The sequence below is a fragment of the Aotus nancymaae genome, unplaced genomic scaffold (genome assembly GCF_030222135.1).
Source record: "Aotus nancymaae isolate 86718 unplaced genomic scaffold, 86718_ANA_hifiasm-v0.15.2.pri h1tg000022l_1, whole genome shotgun sequence".
NCBI lineage: Eukaryota > Metazoa > Chordata > Mammalia > Primates > Aotidae > Aotus > Aotus nancymaae.
The window spans coordinates 26,762,655-26,777,329 of NW_026988435.1; the positions used below are offsets into that span (position 1 = coordinate 26,762,655).

Below are 14,675 nucleotides of genomic sequence, written 5' to 3' on the forward strand. Positions count from 1 at the left end.
AAAAGGCACACCAGTGTAAAGGTGGGTGAATTACAGTCTATTTGATGCTTGATTTACTCTACAGCTGTCTCCAGCAATGAAATATAGCAGCCAGGAACTAAAGCTTGGGTGATTTTCTAACAGATTAGGAGTTATTTGGTGAAGAGGGTAGCTCCCTGGGGAAACACTAAGAATGAACTCGATTATTTAAAAATTCTTAAAAAAAAAAAAAATCTGGTCTATATTTGGGTTTCTTTTTTTTTTTTTTTTTCGGTTGGATAAGTTATGAAATTTATTTATATTTCACCTTTTAAAAGCCAGAACATAACAAATCTCACTTTCTGGAAAGTCATCTTATTAGAAATACAAGAAGTACACTTAATACAAGGAAGTAAGTTTCTTGGTGCCACCAGTGAGGTGAACGTACACTCACATGGGCTCCCTCAAATGAAAGTTTTGTCAGATTTCCCTCCAGACTTCTGAGATGATCTAAATTCAGGGAGGGCTGAGTGAACTTTTTCCAGAAATTACAGTGAGCAAGCTGACCTTAACTTCTGGGTTCTCCCAAGAAATACTAATGAAAGAACTATTTTTTCCAGCAGGCCCCATCTTTGCTGGCTTCTTGGCATCTGTAGCTCTTCACTGGCAGGCACGGAGCCCCACAGCAGCAGTTACAAGCCCAAGGCCACTTGTAGCCTCATTAGAGACGTATGACATCAGAGAACCAACATAAACCCATGTGTCTTTTGGTCAATCGGAGCTTCTGCTCCTACAGTTTAGGCTGACAGCTCTTGGTCTTATATTGATATTTGTGAAATATGAACTCCAAGCTTCTTGAGCTGTTACTAAAGCAAGTTTCCAGCAACAGCTTTTCATCATGCAACGTGCTGTGCCTCATGAACAATGTCTCGTCAGAACAGACCACGGGTGGTACTGGGTTTCCTATAGCTCCTCTCTGCATCTACTACAAACCAGGTTTTCAAACACATTTTACATGTTGAAACCAGTGTCATAAGGAAAACATTTGCGATAGAAAAACAATACTCAGTTTAACCTAAGTTACCAAGCAGAAGGTAAAAGAACTAGGATCCGCTGAGTCCCCAAACCTCTTTCTTCTAATTCATCTGAGGACTCCTTTTTGTGCTTCTAGAACAAGGATGTAGGCAGGCTCCCAAATGTAGAGGTAAACATGACTGGGTTGTTTAAAACTACTTCATTAATTTGTAAATCAGAACCAAAAAGCTCTGGCCCTCCCACTTCTTAGCTGACCCTCCTCCCCACTTATGGATAAATAGACTTTAATTTCTCTAACCTAGAAACACTTCCACCAAAAATATCTGGTTATACCTTATCCTAAAAAGGCACCATGCAGGCATTTAAGACTGAACCAGTGACCTCTAAGGATGTGTAGTAACAGGAAGACATCTCTGTTCAAAACTTCCAGCATCAGATGGTGCAAAACCCCAAGAGGACTAGTGACATGTACCCTGGGATGGAACCCAGCTTCTGGCAACCCCACAACCCAGCGGGAGCTTCAGCTCTGGTCAGGTGCATCGCTGCCAGAGTCCACACACCTCGGGGACAAGGAAAGGAGACACTTGCTTCATTGTGCTATTCATGACCCAGAAAAGGCCCTGGCTGGCTTGGGAGACCCAAGAGACGAACACGGGACGGGAGGAATGAGTGGGAAACAAGAGGTGGAGAAGCTCGATTCTCTGCCGCAGGAGGAGGCAGAAGTTCCTGGAAGTAGCCAAGAACCAATATGAACTTGACCACGTGGCAAACAAGGTGAACAGTAGAGGAAGACAGCTTTGGCAAGAGCCCAAAGGGAAAAGGATGGCTGACCTGGGGACCCATTTCTCCTGTCAGAAGTCACCCTGTCCCAGTGTCATTGCTCATTTTCAGGTCTGTTGAACAGTTAAAGTATAGGAATCATAGGTTTCACGTTTAATACGTTATGGAAGCCCTGAGACAGACAGCAAGCACAGACTCTGCCCACTGGTCGAAGATGGTGCGCTGCAACACCGGATTCATCATGTCCTCTTCATCAACATCGTAATCCACAAAAGAGTCCTAGGAAAACCGGTGCCGGCGCTGGATGTGCTCTCTGAAGTTGGCGCTGCGGTAGTTGGGGTCTCCCTAGAGGGTCGAGGCACATATCAGACAAACCACAGATTTGGTATCCACGCTATGGAATAATTTGCAGTGCTCCACAAGTCCTTCCTGATCAAAGTTCTTCTCAGGACAGTAAGGACAAGGAAAGGTGTAACGGTTTGGAATATTCCTTGGCTGAAGAGACGCATCCTTAGTGGTGGCCTTCACATCTTCCATGATGTAATTCTAGTATTTAGAACAAGTAGCCACGTGGGCCTGGATCTTGGATAGGAAGAAATTCTTACGGCAGCCATGGCAAGAAGTCTCTGTGCTCTTGATCGGCCGCTGGGGCTCCACGGCTCGGACGCCAGGGTCCAGAGCGCTGCGACACACGCCACAGACAGGCTGCTTCTGCTTCAGACGTTCCTGCAGGCATGCAGAGCAAAAGACGTGTCCGCAGGCCACCCGTACCGGCTTCTCGTACACCTCTAAGCACACGGGACACGTGAAGCGGCCAAGGGGGTCAGCCTCCACCGCCGGCCCCGCCAGCTGCGCAGTACTCTCCCGGTCCTGCTGTTGCGCCGCCACCTTGCTGCTCACAAATAGGATCTTTAAGAAGTGATTAGGTCATAAGTGTTCTGTGCACTCACTTTCTCTTCTGTCATTTTATGATGCAGTGAGAAAGTCCTCACCATATGTGGCCACCGAATATTAAACTTTCAGCCTCCAGAACCAGGAACCAAATAAACTTCTATTGTTTATAACTTAGCAAGTTGGTGATATTCTGCTAGAGCAGCAGAAAATTAAATAAGACAACAAGCAAGTGAAGAATTCAATCCTTTGTCCATGAAAATTTTTAAATGTGGAAAATAAATGTTTCTTACAAAGAAGTAATGCATACATAGAGTGAAATACTCTGTATAGGGTGATACTTCTGTTCTTTTTTGCTTCAAAACCTAGAGTGCTATACTTCATAGAAACAACTTTTGTTTTACATTTTTGTTCTAATTTGTTTTCTTCTCTAGTTTAACAGAAAAATCAATAGTGTCAAGGAAAAGATGAGAAGAAAATAAGCTAATCAACATTTAGAAAGTGACAAGTAGGTAATTGAACCCCTGATATCTTACTGGAACACCAATAAAGAAGGAATTATCACAAATTGCATCTCTATCTCATACAGCTGCACAGCCAGGTAATTTTTTATCAAAGTGGTAAGTATTTTATTAACTAGAATGCCACCACATATTTTCTCTTTTAAGGTTAAAAATGGCATCCAATTTGCAGGCAATTATTAAATGAATAATTAATTCATTTTTTAAAAATTTCAATAAACTTTCTGTTTAAAAAGTATACTTCAAATTTTTTGGTGATCTAGTTCATTCCTATATTCATGTCATAGAATTGGGGAAAATCTGTTTTCACGTCCAAATAGCAACAGAAAATTTATTCACATTAAACCCAGCAATCCCATTACTAGGTATATACCCAAAGGATTATAAATCTTTCTATTATAAAGACACACGCACACATATGTTCATTGTGGCATTATTTACAATAGCGAAGACTTGGAACCAACCCAAATGCCCATCAAGAATAGAATGGATAAAGAAAATGCAACACATATACACCATGGAATACTATGCAGCCATGAAAAAGGGATGAGTTTGTGTCCTTTGCAGGGACATGGATGAATCTGGAAACCATCATTCTCAGCAAACATGATACAAGAAGAGAAAATCAAACTCCACATGTTCTCACTCATAAGTGGGTATTGAACAATGAGAACACATGGACACAAGGAGGAGAACATCACACACTAGGGGGTTGGGGGCTAAGGGAGTGATAGCAGGGGGTGGTGAGTTTGGAGAAGGATAACATTAGGAGAAATACCTAATGTAGGTGACAGGGGGATGGAGGCAGCAAATCACCATGGCATGGTATACCTATGTAACTATCCTGCAAGATCTGCACATGTACCCCAGAACTTGAAGTATAATAATAATAAAAAAATCAAAGTGAACTATGCATTTCTCAATGAAATTATTTAAATGTAAACATGGTAAAATACACTTGACTACCATTTATTTACTTTATATTATTTTTATTAAGGAATAAGTGTATCCATTTAATAACTACTGTACTCCTCAAGAAGCCTTTTAAACTTTTATCACAGTAAATGTAACATTCTTTTTCTCCTTTGAAAATCTGAATAATAGCCCTAACCTCAAAATAAGGTATAAAGCATTGATTCTTTGCTTTTGCTTATAAACATTTATAGGACTTCTGTGATCAAAACCTAACTAATCTCATAAATTTACAACAAATCAAAGAGCCAATCTCATGTCATGTAGCATATGTCAAATATTAAAGAGGTTGTCAGATCAATTCTTCAAGAGAGTTTAAAATGTACCAGTATTTAAGTACTATTGTAGGAGAGGCAAGGGAAAATAGAACTGAACCTCCTGCCAGGAAAGAAGATTTATTTTTTTCTTAGTACTGAATATATTCTCAGTATTATTGATATTTCATATATTTTAGACTGTGAAAAATGTATGTAGTGTTCCACATAAGAAAAAAATAATAGAATAAACAAAACTGGTTGTCTTAATTGGTGCTACATCTCTAGGTTAGTAAAAAATTTTTAGAATATGGATAAGAATAGAAATAGCTACTGGAATGGCCCATTAGTGATTTTTAAAAAATATTTGTATTAGCTTAATTTTTAATTTGATTTTTTATTGTAATTTGATTTTTAAAAATTTGTAAACAATTCCAACAATTTTAAATTTAGTTACCTGAAAAATGATTAATGTAAATAGCTAAATGCTAAAAAATAATTATTTAAAAGGTTTTTTAAAAGCATACACAACATTGAAAGAAAGTATAATAAATCTTTAAATTCCAAATATGAAATGTCAACATATATTTAAAGTGGCTGCCAAAGCCGGGAGCTACTATAAGGCAAGTACCAGTCACTGTATCATAATGGGATGAGTTTTCACGGTTGCACTGGTAGGAAGAGATTGGGCATAAGGCCGAATTATTAAAAACAAAAGGTCCATGCCAACAAAACCCTCAATGGAAGATGATCTACCAGGTGAAACAAAAATAAAGGAAAATCTTACATCCAAAAGGAGAGAAAGTGACACTTGCCACTAGTTTATGAGTGACTGACAAGGTTTTCTTTGGGAATCCTTAAAGAGTAATGGGCATCCGTGTGAGTTCGAGGTCAACGTTCACACCAAGTGACACGAACAAAGAATCTCAATATGGTAAATTTCGTTTCAAGTGCCCTATATTTCCCATAATCATATTCAGAGAATGACTTAAAACTCTCCCTGTGGGAATAAATATTAAAACAGAGTGGTTACAATTTCCAGAAAAAGTTCAAATAAGCATGTTTTAAACAAACAAAAATTATAATGTAAAAAAAAAAAAAACTCTGGTTTTTCAGCACTAAGTCAACAAATACTATTTGAGTACTTGATACTAGGTACTGTTCTAGATTCTAGGTATGCTATAGTAAGCAACAAAGAAAATATAATCCCTGCACACATGGAATGTGGATTCTAGTGGAGAAGATAAACAGGAAATTCAATCTATAATTGCATAGTATTATATGTTTAAAGATAATAGCTTTTGTGTTAGTCAGGGTTCTCCAGAGAAACAGAAACAAGAGAGTATATATAATAAGAATCAGCTCAAGTGATTATGGAGCACGAGCAGTTCTAAAGTATGTTCTCTTCAAGCTGGAGAACCAGAAAACCTGGAGATGTCATTCAGTTTGAGTCCATGGGATGGGGAACCAGGGGAGCCAATGCTGTAACTCAAACTGAGGGCAGGAGAAGATGGATGTCTCAGCTCAAGAATGGAGAGCAAATTTGTTCTTACTGTAGACAATTCGTTGTACTGATCGCTCAACAGATTAAATGATGCCTACCCAAATTAATGAGGGCATATCTTCTTTTTCAGTTTCCTGATTAAAATGCTAATCTCTTCCAGAAACACCTTCACAGCCACACCCAGAAAAGAATGGTTTACAAGCTTCTGGATATCCCTTAACCCAGTCAAATTCATGTAGAAAAGTAAGCATCACAAGTCCGTCCTGTGTCAAATTGGCACCCACATGTATTTCATTATGCTATATTTAACCTTCAAATAAAGACAATAGCAAAGTCATAATTTCACCTAATATGTTACAACTTTCCTTTGAACAACCAAAAACACACTGACACTACTCTTTTTTGCAGAAAAAGAAACAAAAATTTTAAGTATGTTTACACTTCAATAGTGGAGTATTGCTGTACATGCCCATCTATATGGTTTGGTGGATGAGGTAACACCCAGAAATCATGTTTTATCAGTTTTCTGGGTATTTCTTAACTCAGCACGTTGACATATAAAGTTAACCATTCTAGCTTCTATGGAAAATTATGAGTGGGTTAAATGCAATGTATGGAGCTAGAGGGAAACACAATGAATAAAAAGCAATAGAAACAAACAAACTGATAGTTCTTCAATGACTTCTGCTAGTGAGAATATCAAATAGCAAAATTAAACAGCAAATTAAACAGACAAGACCAAAAACAAAATGAGAGGAAGAGAGAGGGAGGGAGGCGGAGAGAGAGAGAGCGAGAGAGAGAGAGAGAGAGAGAAATGTGAAAAAAATAGATTTCACCACATATTAACAACAGAGGAAAAGGACTATGGAATACTGAATTAAAAGATGCTTTAAAATTTGCTCTTCATATAAACTAATCAAGTGGATGATTCGAGATAACATATGAAAGAGAAGTAATATTATATGTGTGTTTGTGTGTGTATATAGGTGTGTGTGTGTATACATACACACATACTATTTGAGAATTTTCTAGGACTGAAGAAATCCATGATGTAGAAAGCACAATATCTATTCATCAGCACAAACAGAAGTATCTTAGTAACTAGGTAAATAATAGTATCACTAGAGAGTAATTTATGAAGCAAGATCTGTTGAATTGTCTTCAAAAAAATGATAACAAGGTTGACAAGCAATTTCTCAAGAATGAAAAAAGAAGCCAAAAGTCAATTAGAAAATGTCTTTCAGATGTTGAAAGAAAATGTGCATCCAGTAGAACTGTGTATTTATTGTAGAACAAATAATTTAAAAGATTCCATAGAATATGTTTTACTCTATAGAAAACGATTTAGTTATCAGAAAAAAAAATCATGGCTTGTCTGAGGTTACCATGAAAGTTTCTGTTTTCAGTTTCAGTAAGAGTTTCCCAATGCATGTTCTGCAGTTAGTGAAGGCAGGATACACTTTGAAAGTCGCTTCCAGACATTCATTAACCAGTGAACATGTGGACAGGAACATAAATCTGACATTTCCAGAATGGCACTGCCAGGTCCAGGTGTTCTGGGTCATTACATACAATGTTGCTACTGCACAGTTCCAACTAATAATTGCAGTTGATTAAAATTAGGGCTTTCTATTGTTTTTTGGCTTTATTAAGTGTTACATTTATTATACTACAGTAACCAATTTAATTAAAAATTTTGAATTAGGGCAAAACAGAAACATTTTCAGAAGAAAAAATACAAAAAAGTTATTTAGAACTATAAGATGTTCACTAAAAGTCAGTGAATAAATTTCAAAATGAAAAAAAAGTTTCTCAAAATGAATATGTAAGATTCAATATAGAACGTTTAACAAAGGAAGAAGCTAGCCTCTAAATAAATGAAGACATTAGTTGTAACATATAAAACACACGAAAAAAAATTCTAAATTATGATGATACTCAACAGGACCAGATTAAGTTACCGGGCAATGCAAGCCAATAAACTGTGTCCAAGGGGAGGTGGGGTGGGTGAGAAAGTCCTTTATTTTCCTTGTGTTGTTTGGAAGGAGAGTAAATATATTTGTTAAATGTGCAGTAGGTTAAGCATACATGTTAAATTGTTAAATGTGTCACTAAAGAATACAAATGGACTTTAGGATTACAAATTTAAAAAATGGAACCAATTTAGCAGAAGGCAGAATAATAAAAAGCACACATTTAAGTGGTAGAAATGTATACACATATAAGCAATCACAATCAACATAATTGGACTAAATGTATTTTTATAATAAAGATTGAAATTGAACAGAAAATATTACACTTCATTCTTCTTTAGAAGAGACCTTCTAAAGCAGATCTACAGATACAGGTAAAAATAAAGAGAAGGAAAGCAAAAGTGAGGAAGAAAAAGGGCAAACTTTAAAAACATTTAAGCTAGGTAGGAAAACCAAACAAAATATGCTCTAACCATAAAGCAGTAGTAAAAATAAAAATTAAAAAATGACAGCTTGGGAGGCCGAGGCGGGTGGATCATGAGGTCAAGAGATCGAGACCATCCTGGTCAACATGGTGAAACCCCGTCTCTACTAAAAATACAAAAAATTAGCTGGGCATGGTGGCGCGTGCCTGTAATCCCAGCTACTCAGGAGGCTGAGGCAGGAGAATTGCCTGAACCCAGGAGGCGGAGGTTGCGGTGAGCCGAGATCGCGCCATTGCACTCCAGCCTGGGTAACAAGAGCGAAACTCCGTCTCAAAAAAAAAAAAAAAAAAAAAAAAAATGACAGCAAACTCTAAGATTGAGAAGTAAAAAAAAATAGAATTTTTTTTCAAAAAGATAATTTGAAAATAATGAATGGGGAAAAACTTGCAAGAAAGTTAAAAAAGGGGAGACAGCAGTAAATACATGAGTCAAAGTGAGAATCGGAGGTAGAGGGTTAGGGGTTGACTTGCCATAAATAGTTTCAGTAGAGAATCACAAGACCACAAGGAAGCATTGGGAACAATGTCACACTCATATATTTTAATGTTAATTGTCATAAAACATACACTAATTTCTCATAGTAACTTTGGCAAACAAAAAACGCAACTTGTATATAAAAGTTAGAAACATTCAGTCAGTGATTTAGTTTACATACCCAGCTTTCAAGGTTATAAATGTTAATTCCTCCATTCAAGAAGGAAACTGTTTTTTTGGGTTTTTTTTTTGTTTTTTTTTTTTGAGACGGAGTCTTGCTTTGTTACCCAGGCTGGAGTGAAGTGGTGTGATCTTGGCTCACTGCAACCTCCACCTCCCAGATTCAGGTGATTTTCCTGCCTCAGCCTCCAGAGCAGTTGGGATTACAGGTGCCTACCACCATGCCTACCTATTTTATTTTTTGGTATTTTTAGTGGAGTTGGGGTTTCACCATGATGGCCAGCCTGCTTTTGAACTCCTGACTTCAGGTGATCTGCATGCCTCAGCCTTCCAAAGTGCTAGGATTACAGGCGTGAGTCACCACACCCGGCCAAGAAAGAAACTATTCTAACCTAAACTTGTCCCAATTATTTTTAGAAAGGATAAAATTAATTTTCTCCTTTTTAATTTAATTTTAATTCTCCTGTTTAATTTAATTTTAATTTTATTTAAATTTATTTTATTTTATGCTAATTTTATTTTATGATTAAAATATGTAGCAAAAATCTATAAAAGTATCATGGTTACTGTTCAAGCATAAAAGACATTTATTTTGACTTAAGAAAAGTTTTGAAACATAGTTATTATTCTATTTAAGATTGTACTGAAAATCTTGGAACATACATTTATACATTTAGTTATGGAACAGAATAAAATTACAAATTATTACAAGACAAAATCAGTATTTTATAATATTTATAAACAGTTTAAAAGGTAGATCAGATATAAAAAATTCCATTGTTTAACTTGGTGATTTTTTAAAAATATTAGTCATTCATTTGAAAGTCATAAATTCCAATAACATTTCTACTTGACAGTATAAGTGATTTTAACACTCCAATTTCTTAGCTGTGATAGTTTTAAAATTTACTGATGCAAATTTAAAATGAATTCAGAAAATAGGTTTTCTTATGAAGAGTCAACATTTTTATCTGAAAGTATTAATCTATGCAGCAATTACAATCATGGAAAATAAATTTTAAAACTTAGTAGCATTTTATGACAATTTATAAGAACCTCAGTTTTTTACAAAAAGTCAAAGTAGGTATTTAGCCAGAGGAGATTATATATATGGTTGGGTGTGGGTGTGAAGTACATATTGAGACATTCAAACATGCATCTCTTAAAATTACTATGCTTAAAATTGACAGACAAATTATATAATATTGACCTCCATTATAATATTCAAATAATATTCATGATTATTCCAATTTGAATATTGTGCTTTCTTATGAAACATTATTAGCAAGTATGATTCCATACACAATGCTATGTATTCAAGGTTTTGTTTTGTTTTGGAGAAAAGGTTTCACTCTGTTGCCCAGGTTGGAGTGTTGTGACACAATCACAGCTTACTGCAGCCTAGACCTGCCCAGGCTCAGGTGATCCTGCCACCTCAGCCTCCTGAGAAGCTTGGACTACAAGCATATGCCACCATGCCCAGCTAATTATTGTATTTTCTGTAGAGACAGGGTTCCGCCATGTTGTCCAAGCTGATCTCTAACACCTGGCCTCATGTAATACCGCTGCCTCTGCCTCCCAAAATGCTGGGATTATAGGCATGAGCCACCTTGCCCAGCCAGCATTATCCAAGATTTCATAAGTTAATTATTACTCATTTGTATTACTTATTCTTCATGCCATATTTTACATCATTTAAAAACATTTATCATTTTACTAACAATTTACTAACAATTGTTACCAGAGTATGTTATTTTACATTTTTTCATTCTCTTAATCACATCATTCTTTTCTGTCACTTTCTCTAGATCTTCCTAATCAAGAAATATGGCAGCATATTGCTCCAAACAACTAAGTTCAAATGCACAGACCTTCTGAGTAAAGTCAATCTGATTTTTTTCTTTGAGGAAAGTTATGTTGGAATCCATTTAAGACGAAGACTTTAAAAGGTACATGGTAACTGCATTAAGTATGTGTCTGTATCTTATCTTTTCAATTTCCCTCTTTGCTCCAGAAGTTTAAAGCAATTAATTTTGAACATTAAAATGTATTCATGTTTGAAAAATCTTAATATGTTTAAACTGATAATGATTCTTATTTATCCTAGTTCCACATCTAAAAGGTCACTCCACAACTTTAATTTTCTGTGAAGTTTATATTCTACCAGATGTTTACGTTAATTTTAAAAGAACCTTTGACGATTTTTTTTTATAATTAGGTCCAACATCAATAAGCATTTTGACAGGATATCAAAGTAATTTTTATTCACTTTACCAACTCCAGAAACATTAAAAAAGAAGCCAGCTAAAAGGCGAAAATGAGCACAAATGTTAACCTATTTCTACAATCTAATATAAAATGTGAAACAACGGGATAATTTAAAAGATACTGGAAATAATGGGGAGGGCCGGTATCATTTTGTGTTGGATAATCAAACAAATATTAACACAATGTTTTCAAAGCTCTTTTTAAAATATTTTAAAATTTTTAAAAATGTGTGTGGGTATGGCGGGGAACGGTGGCTCACGGCTGTAATCCCAGTACTTTGGGCGGATCACAAGGTCAAGAGATGGAGACATCCAGGCCAACGTGGTGAAACCTCATATCTACTAAAACTACAAAAGTTAGCTGGGCGTGGTGGCACATGCCAGTAATCCCAGCTACTCGGGAGGCTGAGGCAGGAGAATTGCTTCAACCCGGGAGGCGGAGGTTGTGGTGAGCTGAGATTGCGCCACTGCATTCCAGCCTCGGCAAAAAAGCAAGATTCTATCTCAAAAAAAAAGTGGGGGTACATAGCAAGTGTCTCGATTTATGGAGTGCATGAGATGTTTTGTTACAGGCATGCAATGTGAAATAAGGATATCATGGAGTCCTACTGTAACCTGATGGATTTTTCCTGCCCACTGCACAGACAAAATCAATCTGATGAGATAATGGCATTGAATTAAAGACAGTTTAGTTGATGCAAGGCTGGCAACAACATGCAAGAGATGGAGTTTTTACTTAAATTAATCTCACTGAAGGCTTGGAGGTTAGGGGTTTTTCAAACATAGTTTAGTCAGCAGTGGGAGAAAGTATGAGGAGTGCCGATATGTCAGGTTGGAGATGAAATCATAGTGAGTCTGAGATGTTCTCATGCACTAAGTCAGTTCCTCGGTGGAGGCCACAGGACAAGTTGACAAGTTTAGGTTGGTCCATTGGATCATCAGAAATTCAAAAATCTAAGAAGACATCTCAAAAGGCCAAGCCTCAGCTCTACAATAGTAATGTCATCTGCAAGAGTATTATGGAAGTTGCAAATCTTGTGATGGCCAGTTCATGGCTGGTTAATTATTTAGCTACACCTACATCTTAGCAGAATTCATGTCCTTCTTATTCTTCTAACTTGGTGACCTTTCCTTGGTTTTCCAAGAGCAGTTTAGTTCTTGGGAATGGCTATTATCATTCAAACTATATAATAAATTTCTCCCAAAGATTGCTTGGCCCATGCCCAGGAATAAGCAAAGATAACCAGTCTATGAGACTACAAGCAAGATGGAGTCAGCCATGTCAGAATTCTCCTATTGTCATAATTTTGCAAAGGCATTTTTTTCAATACCTTTTAATAAATTGACGAGTTGTATATTTTTGGTAAATTTTTCAGTTTTCTAGTTATAAAAATATATGAACAACGCATTAAGTACTCTGTGACACAGTTAAATAAAGTAAAAATACTAATATTTATTAAGTGTCTATTTTTCTCTTAACTAGGTTGCTTATCTGAAACAAGGGAACTGCCTTTGCAAAATTATAATTGAGACAGTGAAAAAAACCTAACTTAACTGACTCTATCTTGCTCCCAACTTCCAAGCTGTCCTTGTTCATTCATGGGCATAGGCTGAACTAACTTTAGGTATAGGGTAAACTTACTAGTTTATAGTTTAAACAAAGATGGTAACAACCCTTTCCCAAGCAGACCTCCTTCTTGTCTGGGGACTAGATTGCCTTTGTAGATCTAACAGTAGCCACAAGATTAGAAATTATGGTTTAGGACTCATGCAGTTGGAGACTACAACATTCTGACCCTCTCTAAACTGCTCCTAATATCACTGCTTGAGATGTTTTGCAGACCCTGCACTTGAAGGATCAGCTGGCAACACGCAGATCAATAAACTGGCTCATCTGATCTTGTGGCTCCCACCCAGGAACTGACTCTGCACAAGAAGATAGCTTCAACTTCTCATTATTTCATTCTTGACCAATCAGCACTCCTGGCTCAATGGCTTCTCCCCACCCATCAAGTTACCCTTAGAGACTCTGCTTCCTGAATGCTTGGGGAGACTGATTTGAGTAATAATAAAACTGTGTCTTCCCATACGGCTGGCTCTGCATCAATTACTGTTTCTCTATTGCAATTCCTCTATATTGATTTATTGGTTCTGTCTAGCCTGCAGGCAAGGTGAAACCCTTGGGCAGTTACAACAACATGTTTTACAGATCACTATGATGCAGGATTTTTTGCTCCTCAGTTCAGCTAAATCCATGTCTTGTCTCATGACCAGGAATAATTAGGCACGCTGACACATTGAAGAGTGAAGAGGGTGGAATATATTAAGTGAAAGGAAATCTCTCGACAAAGAGAGAGATCCTACACTCAGGTTACTTCCTCACAAAATTGAATGCTGGGCCACAACACATTAGTCGAAGAGGCAAGGCTCTTCCCACACATAAAGTGTGAATTCCTGGTGGCTACACCCCATTCACCCAGTGCATGTGGGGAATGCCCAAACAAGCCCCCTGGGCAGGTTCCCCTATCTGCAAAACTCACCTGGTGTAAGGATTTGGAGGAAGGGTTGGAAATTCTTCCGGGACTTTTCCCTATTTGCCTAGCCATTTGGCTGTCTTCTGCCTCTATCAGCTATTCACTACATAAAAGTAGTTCTTTGCAAATATTTTCGTGCTTATCACAAAGCTTCTGTAAATGACACTGTTAAACATCTCAGTTAATGGGTTCTGTGAAAAGTTTTATTTAAATAAGCAAGGAGACAAAAATGCTGCTTCTTCAATCTAGAATCCTTATTCCAATCAGAAAAACAAAAATCAACATGTATTAAATTGGTTCTACAAAGGATATGCTAACCGCAACAGAGGTCAATGTATATAGAAAATGTTAGATGGAAACCAAAACTTGAACATTGTTTTTGATTGAAAAGGGCTCATTAGTTTTGAGTTTGTCAGCATAATAACCTAAATATGTCCACAAAATAAGAGTCATTATCTTTGAACTATATATAGATCTGAAAATGAGTATCAGTACAACAGATTTCCCCTCTTTACTTTTTTCATTGCTGCCCTACCCATGAAGAGAGACCAAGTTCCTTTTAACCTGTGCCAAGGATTAGGAGAAACAGTAAATCATTAGTTTTTTTTTTTAATATACATCCAGGAATTTAAAAATTGCATGCAAATTTAGCACAATGTTCTGCAGCAGTAATTTAACTAGCATTAGAAGGTTGAAGACATTGTATATGAAAGTTCATTCAATTTAATTCATTATTTTTAGCTAGAAATTTATCCTGTGCAATTCAGTTTTTTCCTTTCTTTTTTCAGGTGTAGGTACACACTGGAAAAAGATATTTAATTATTAATTTAGAAGAGAAAAAGGTGTG

The 14,675-nt window shown here is 36.6% G+C and overlaps 1 pseudogene; it reads right to left on the reverse strand.

Annotated features, from left to right (window-relative positions):
- Window positions 1-1,926: 1,926 nt before the first annotated feature.
- LOC105711822 (E3 ubiquitin-protein ligase RNF114-like) lies at window positions 1,927-13,900 on the reverse strand (annotated as a pseudogene).
- Between the last annotated feature and the right edge of the window lie 775 nt (window positions 13,901-14,675).